The sequence below is a fragment of the Penaeus monodon genome, unplaced genomic scaffold, assembly GCF_015228065.2.
Source record: "Penaeus monodon isolate SGIC_2016 unplaced genomic scaffold, NSTDA_Pmon_1 PmonScaffold_7987, whole genome shotgun sequence".
NCBI classification, from domain to species: Eukaryota; Metazoa; Arthropoda; class Malacostraca; order Decapoda; family Penaeidae; genus Penaeus; species Penaeus monodon.
Window position 1 is genome coordinate 6,201 of NW_023663201.1, and position 9,005 is coordinate 15,205.

General features: G+C 31.6%; 1 pseudogene; it reads right to left on the reverse strand.

The window, feature by feature from the left end:
- Positions 1-1,840: 1,840 nt before the first annotated feature.
- Positions 1,841-7,732, reverse strand: LOC119571787 (annotated as a pseudogene).
- Between the last annotated feature and the right edge of the window lie 1,273 nt (positions 7,733-9,005).

The following is a 9,005-nucleotide window of genomic DNA, read 5'->3' on the forward strand; positions in this document are numbered from 1 at the left end:
TATTTTCCTTCAGGATCTCAGGCAACATCTGGGAGCTGAGCCAGCAGTTACGACATACAGCTGAGGGCGGGAGGCTCCTGTCCTACATTGAGGCCGTGCGAGAAGGAAAGGACAGGTGAGTGTATTGTGATACCTCTAAAGCCGCTGTAGCTGAGTTAGGAAAAGGGAGGAATTAGTCCTTACTGCTGGAACTGAGGATTGGCGAGAAAGTAATCATGCTAAACAGTGGGTGTTTTTTTCCCTTTTTTTGGAGTCTAAAGTAACGAAGAGGAAAAAATAAAAAGGGCTCAGTGCATATAATGATCAAAAAGTTATTGCTTTTATGTAAAACACCTCGACTTAATGTACTGACTAAAATTTTGCATTTATTCACAGGTTAGAGCAGGTGATGGGTACCGATACCAATGCGATTTTGAAGGTCGTGAAGTAATAAATACAGACATCCTCCCAATATGGCGCGAAGTAGTCCGTTTGGCTCACAGTGAAGGTCCCTTTCACAAGAATTATAATTATCCTATTCACACTTATTCATGAATAATTATGATTTCCTGAGATGAATATTTGACCTTTAACCTTCCAAAAACATTTGCATGTCTTCCTTTTTGTGCCTTCCTGTGTGTATATATAATTTTATATAGGGCCATGTCATTCCTCAGTGTCTGGAGATAAAACACTGAAAAGTGGAAGATTTCATTCTGAATGTCGTATTAAATAATTTATGAGTGACAAAAAGTGTTTTGCATTCGGCTGCTGTTATGATTTTGTATTTAGGATTTGAGTTTGTGTGCATGACTTTTTCAGTGTTTCGAGTCTTTGGGGCACTTTTGAAATTAGCCAATAGTTCTAAAGCCATGTTTTTGCTTTATAAACATGAGTAAAAGTACATTACATTCATGGAATATGCCATATTTGATTGTATATTTTTTTACTGTTGCGTTGTTATTGTTATATTGACGTAGTTATTACAGTTGCATTTTTTATATTTCTTCAGAAGGGGGATATCACTGCACTGCAGAAAATGTTTTCTTTTGTAAATGCTTCTAATGAAATATAGGCATTAACTTTTTACTTTGTGTAGATGTATCAGCACTAGTACTATTTTTAGACCGATTTCTCTTTTTATCACCTCTTGCCTGTTGTAAGAATACTTGTTTCAATTAAAGTTGTATGAATATATAAATAAGCGCCCCCCCCCCCCACCCCCACACCCACACCCACCCCCCCACAACCCCACCCCCCCCACCCCCCACCCCCACACCACACCACACACCCACACCCACCACACACCACACCACACACACAACACACACACACACACAACACACACACAACCACACACACAAAAATATTGAAGTATATCCACAAACAGTATATAAAAAACATAAAATCTTGATTTATAAATTAATGTGTATCAGAATAAAATATTTGACCAGCATCTATTTTTTTTTTTCCTAAAAAAGCCAACACCATACTTGACCATGTATATTTACATAAGAAAAGTAAATGCTGAAGGCATGGAAATAAAAAAAAACAGATATGCTCTAAATGTCTGCATAGAGCAGCCTTTATTAAAATCCTACAGACATAACTACTGCAAAATTAGCATTGGTAATCATACCTTTAGTATGCAACATTATGAAAGAATCCACAAAATGATGAACACATCATATTCACAAAAAAATTATACACTGTACAAAACCTTTTGTCTAAGAAATCTTTTTCTGTGTTTTCTAAATTATTATCACAGGTAACTGTTTTCAAGATATTTGGATTCATATTGCCATAGTAATTAAATCAACTGAATCAGAAACATAATCTAATAAGATAATCTGACATATCATTAAAGAATTCCTAAAAAGTGGGATAAAAAATTTAAAACTGTATAGAAAAATATGGGCCCCATCTGGGTTCATAGTTTTAGAGGATGAGAACTATATATACAAGTATTACCTACAAGGTAATTTTTCTGAGGTTTCATTACTTGAAACAATTTTGACTGAATTCGAGATTCCTCCCAAAAAAAGAAAAAGAAAGATATTATCACTATCACGTACTGGTGTCTTCTGGACCAGTATTCTTTCCACGGGCAACAGCAATAAAATAACAGGGGCTTCATATGAAACAAATATGACACCTGTTGCCAAGCCACTTTTGAGCATGCTGGCCAAAGTCCTTTAAACCATGCCTGGAAGCCCTCTTTATCATCACAAATTTAATGTATTTAAAACATTTGTAATACAATAACCTGTGGAAGGAATAATAAAAATTAGAATTGTAGTCAGCATTTGATAAAAAACCCAATTCTAAAATTACTATCAATACAATATATTCATAAACAATGATAAAAAACTTCATAGTATGCATCACAGTATTAGCAATAACATAACAAAAACAGTAACATAAAAAACAAAAACACAATAATAAGTAGGGGCCCAAAATTAATAACAATAATAGTAATAATTATAACAATCATCACCTCATCATCATCATCATCATTATCATATTTTGCATTATCATTTTCTTTATCATCATCAATCATCATGACTGTTGTGACTTTATTATCATTATCATTATCTTTATTTTACAAATTTTCATTATTATTTCTGTTACTAATATCATTATCATTGTTTTTATTTTTATCACTATTATCATTATATTATCATCACCATCATTATCATTATAATTATCATTATAATTATCATCACTATCATTATATTTTTCACTATCTTATTATTATTGTTATTATCATAATCATTATTATTATTTTCATCATCATCATCATTTTGGTATCATTATTTTTATCATTTTTATCATCACCATTGTATAGTATCATCATCATTATCATTATCTGGGATCATTATCATAACTATCATTACTTATTATTATAATTATTACAATTATCATTTTCATTACTATTATAATTGCCATTATCATAATCACTATCATTATATCATTACTACAACTTGATTATCATTTTTTATTATCATTATTATATAAATTTTCCTTATCATATTTTATATTTTTATTACTATCAAATTTTCATTAGTATTAGCATAATCATTATAACATCATCATCATCACAACTATATTATAATTATCTAATTATATTATTAGCAAAAAATATTATTTATTATTATCATTATCATTATTGTTATTATATTATTACATTATTATTATTTTTATTATTATTAATTTATTATTATTGTTATCATTATTATCATCATTATTATTTTTATGTTATTTTTGTTAAATTTTTATTATCACTATTAATATCATTATCATATATATCATTAATTATATATATATTATCATTTATTATCACTATTAATATCATTATTATTAATATCATTATCATTATAATATCATTAATATCATTACTATATCATCATCATATCATTGTCATTATCATTATTTCCATTACCATACTGTTATCTCTATAGAACAATTCAACTGAGAAATAAAGGAAGAGAAAAAGAAGGACATGCTTGTAGAAGGGAAAGACCCCGATCAGCCACAGGAAAATAATATCCACAGAACCATATAACAAATAAAGTGCAACTTAAGAGAAAACCCATCTGCTATGAAAACAGATGTCAGAGTGTAAGAACATACCTTTCCAACTGCTTTCTGTTATTTCAAACCCTCGAATCTGCATTTCTTTTTAAGAACATCAAGAGGTAGGTAATGACTTTGGCGCACACACCTGCAGCCATGCCACTCACAGCGCTGCAGCTCAGCCAGGGAAGATGGCTCACTGGAGAGGAAGCAAAGACAGGCCAATTAACAAACAAAGCACTTCACACTATATATCCCATATCATCTCCATCATAGTCATCATCATGTCATCACTTTTATTTGTAAAACAATTTTCATGATCACTATCATCATCAATCCGTTTCCTTGTCATTATATCTTTATCATCTTTATTTTATTGTTTTTATTATTATTATCCTCATCATTATCATTTCACATCATTATTATTGTTCTAATTACCCTTATCCATCATTATTATCATACATATCATATTGTTATTATTATTTATATTACATTATTACCATTACCATTACCATAACCATTATCATTATCATTATCATTATACTACATTATCATTATTAACATTATCATCATCATTACTGTTATTATTAACATCTTTATCAGTTGCAATCATTATCTCATGACTTAATCATCATCAGATACACATCTAAGCACTCATACAATATTATTAATAGAAAAATTCCTATTAATAAATCATTTGTTTAATGCATGACATAATTATGATGGAATACATAAATTAATTTCATAAACTATGAATCATATTTTGTTTGACAAAGGAATACACAATTTCATTAAAAAAATTTGTTATCACTATGATTGATATATCTAAGTAAAACAACTAGCATGAAGTTCGTATTTTTTCCAGTACATCATAAAATTTAAAGTATTTTCCATTGCAAAAAAATTACATTTCTGTGTCAAATCTTACCATGCCAATAGGTTATTAAGTGACAAGAAACACATGATAGAAATAGAAGATGAGTCCTGAACTTGAGCATTCATAGCAACATTGCAGAAACCCACGCATAAGCTTAAAGCTCCTTCTTGCCGAACATCTTACACTGCTGCATCCATCATGCCATGTAATACTATGAAATGAAAAATAATGTAATAAAACTGAATCTTGTATTACACAAGTGTAGATAGCAAAGAGATGGGAAAAATAAATAAATCTGAGAATACTTACAGAAAAATTATTTGCCATTTTTTTCACTCAAAATGTAAAAATGTAAAAAAAAACAAAAAAAAAAACATGCAATCATCATCTAATGAAATCAAGATTTTCAGATTTTAGGAAACATTTCCAAAACTCAGAAATAGGAATCAACCTTTGGAGTTCCTTGTGCAACCATTCTGGTACGTAAAACATCACATGGCATTGATAGCAATGTTCCACAAACTCCCGCAAGTCCTCCACACAGTCCATGTGGGAAACCATGTTCAGTGGCTGCCTTAGTAAGAACTGCATAACTCCAGAACTGAAAGAATTTATGAATATATATATATATATGTTTACATAGCAGTAAAAGAATTTCATCTTGTCCTATAATGAAATAATTTTTTTGTTCCACAAATCTTTATTCAAACCTAAACACTGATCATTCTTCTACTATTCTGAGTTACAACAAGATATAGATTTGGTCAGATTTTAGAAAACAAACTAAGAAAATTATCTTACTGTGCAACACATATCCAACACTTAGTGCTGAGCTGGAAGATGCCCTTTCCAGAGTGCTGAAGGACCTTCACTTTTTGCAATTGTGAAAAGACTTTGGAAAATCCCATGGTACAGCCCTCCGCCATGCCTCGTAGTTGGTTCAATTTGCAGCTTTTAGAAATATGAAAAAGTGAGTTAAATACCAAAACAAAATACTTAAACACTTAATCAACTGTCTTTCAAAAGGAAAAAAATCTGTTTTTCAGGTATATAATTTTAAGTTTATTTTCATTTAATACAGTAGTAAAAATGTGAACACATCTGGCATTCAACTCATTTAACAATTTGAAAGTAATCTTTATATCAATATTCTCCACTCTGTACTCTTAATATTTTTGCAACAGCATCTAAAAGGAGACCTGCATTTGTATTTACCTGAAACCTAATTTTAAGAACATCAAGGGGCTGGATAAGAGCTCGAGTGACCATTCCACTTACAGCACCAGCAACAGCATGGTCTCCTGGAGTGAGCTGAACATCCTGGTCTTCTTTATATCCTACATAGCTACCCATTATTCTAAGAAAAGGCAAACATACCATTACTATTCTATCTCTTGTAAAGAAAAAACACTTTAGAGTAAGAATTATCAAATATTGTGATATGGGAAATGGAAGATATGAAGCTGATGTTTGAGCATGAGACAACTACTAAAAGAAAATCACATAAAGTGCATGATACATGTTTGCTTATCACTGCTCCCTCAGTTTATTAACACAAAACTTACATAGACTATTGCATAGCCTAGTTTGGAAAAGTCTGGTTCATAATATAACTTACATGTTGCAACAGTAGCTATAAAATAATTCACCAAAGATAATTTGCATTTAATTATATTACAGAAAATAATAACAATTCTACAATGCTGATATACAAAGACAGCAATTTTCTACTCAAATTATGCCAAGTAAAATACCTATTCCATAGAGTTAACAGCAGGTGCAGCATATTATTATTTATCATCATCTTTCAAAGTTCTGATGTGCACTTCAAATTATCATTATCATTATATATTGATGTGTGATGATAATGCTAATAATGAAAATAATAATAAGAAATAACCTTAATTATGATAATAACAGTCCTATCACTCCTACTGCTGGTCATAAAACAAATGATAATGACAATATTTTTTTAATTCACAAATAGCAAAACTGATCTAAAAATGATTTTCCACACTATTAATATTACTATCAAGGTAAAACTTTCAGATAAACCCCCACTACCACATGCAATTACTGCAAGTTTTTAGAGCTCAAGCAAAGACCAACAAATCTATCTGGTACATTATCATATTCATTTTTTTCTAATTGCTATTACTGCAGAGGTGTTGTTATCATTATCAGTATTGCTGTAATCTACTATAAGCCCATCAACAGTATCATAAACATTATCATATTACTATACCCATTGTCATCATCAACAATAACATCAACATCATTCTCATCAACAATAACTTTCTTGATAATGATGATGACTGACAATGAAAGCCAAAAGCCAAGGATTACTTAATATAAAGGCTGTTCTCAATTCAATAAGTATTTAATCTGAACAAGAGTCTATGTTTTAATCCTACACATAAATGTTCTATACTCAACACATTCACTAACAATAATTCTTGCCTTCAAACAATGCCAAAACTCTTTTATTGCGTGTGATGTAGCGGGTTTCTCAAATTACTTTCCATTACACTTCTTTCTTCATTTCTAGGGTTTTAGTCTATACTATTGTATCCCTATACCCACTGCACGTCCGGCGAACTTCGTGTTTCGCAGACGATGCCTTGTTTATATTCGGAGGCGTTTTTGTAATCTAATCCAGACCTATCCGGGTTTCTGTAGTATCAGACTTTTTTATTATTTACCTTGCGTATGTGCATATGTATATATGTATGCACTCATTTATATAATCCATCTACATACACATATATCAAAATATAAAATTTTCTTAATAATCAAGGGAAAACCAAACTTTCACTAAATATCAGGAATATTTGCTAAAGATCGAACCTTTACCTTTCCTTGATGTAATCAAGGAAAGGTAAAGCTAAAAAAACATACTGCATCAGCGTGTTAGCTTCTTTTATTTAACCAAAAAAATTGATATATTAGTAACATGATAATTGTATGTATAAGTTATATTCTTATAAAAAAAATATATATATATATAATAAAATTAAAACTTATTAAATACCCTTAAAGTTCGCCGACAGGAAGTCACGAACGACAACACAAACACATTAACATCTTAATAACTTCAAAGGGAAATTCATAAAAAAGAACATGCGTCGTAGGGTTTATAAACGACCAAAAACAAATAAAAGACGCACTTGCGCCAGTAAACATCCCAAGGAAAAAATAAGGGAGCAGCCAGCAGACGAAGTCCCGAGGAGCGAGCGAGCGGGTCTGCGGCGAGGACGTGCGTTTCCTCATGTTAAAGTAGCTTAATAGTGGTGTTGTCATTCTGTGTAGAGTAAGCCAAGCGAAGTAAGTAGTGTGGCTCGTTATAAAAGGAATATCTTTAAATGTGTAGGAAATAGTATACATGTACTTGGTCTTTGCGTTGCGTCAGCGGTTTTCTCTGAAGACACGACAAGTTCGCAAGGAAATTTTACATGTGGCTCGGCCTGGGAGGGTAAATGCGTGTTTGAAGTGCGGCCGAAATCATGTATGTCTTGACCAATTTGTCATACGAAATCACTGTCTCCGTTGCATAATTTCCTGGCAACTGACATGGTGCCTGAAAATGAGGATGAATGAAGGATTTTCAGCATTTTATATATAAATAGTTACATCATTATTGCAAATTAGGATTTCTTTAAAATTATCAAGTTACCCTGAAATATTTTCTTCTTTTCTTGCTCCTGATCCTCTATTTGCAAGTCTGTCATTGTTACAGAATATAGTGGTATTTGGTATTCAACTTTAAGAACTTAATCAAGACTATACCACTTAATGCTATATTATGGCCTGAGTGCTTTTGCTCTATTTTTGTAGTCTCTTCCACATACATTGATAAAGTAGGGTTTGGACTGGTTCCTTAGTTCACAATAAATCACTATCTGATGCCCAAAGCACAACACAATGGGGGGCCTCCCTTGGTTCTTTGAATGGTTTTTCCCCTTTTCTCTTCCATTTCTGGCCCTAGACCCTTTCCCAAATTTTATACACTTCTACCTTACAAAGGGTCCCCTTGGCTCCCCCTCAGCTCATCCCTTAGTTCCCCCCCCCAGAATTTCCAGTGGGGCCCCGATGCCATTACCCTGGTGGCCCGTAGGCCTTTCCAGTGGCAGTTCCCAGGACTTACCAAGTGTGCCTCAGCACATCCCGTGGTTCCTACTTGAACTTTCTAGTGGACCCCTAGGCCCTTCAAAAACCAAGGTCTTATCAGTGGTGCCCCCAAGACCCTTCCAGTTTTTTCTCAGGGCCATTTTTATGAATCAAGATTCTCAAGAATTCACTAGTTTTGACAATATTATCAGTATCCTACTTAAATTACATAATGTCAGCCCAGTGCATAGGTTGTAAGTGGTAGATATTAGAGCAAGTCAGATAGTGAACTTCAGCCTATGTGGTGAAAGAGGCTATATATATATATACAAATATATATATATTTAATTATATATATATATATATATATATTATATATATAAAATATATATAATATATATAATATTTTATATATATATATATATATATATATAATTATATATATAAATAATTTTAAAATATAATA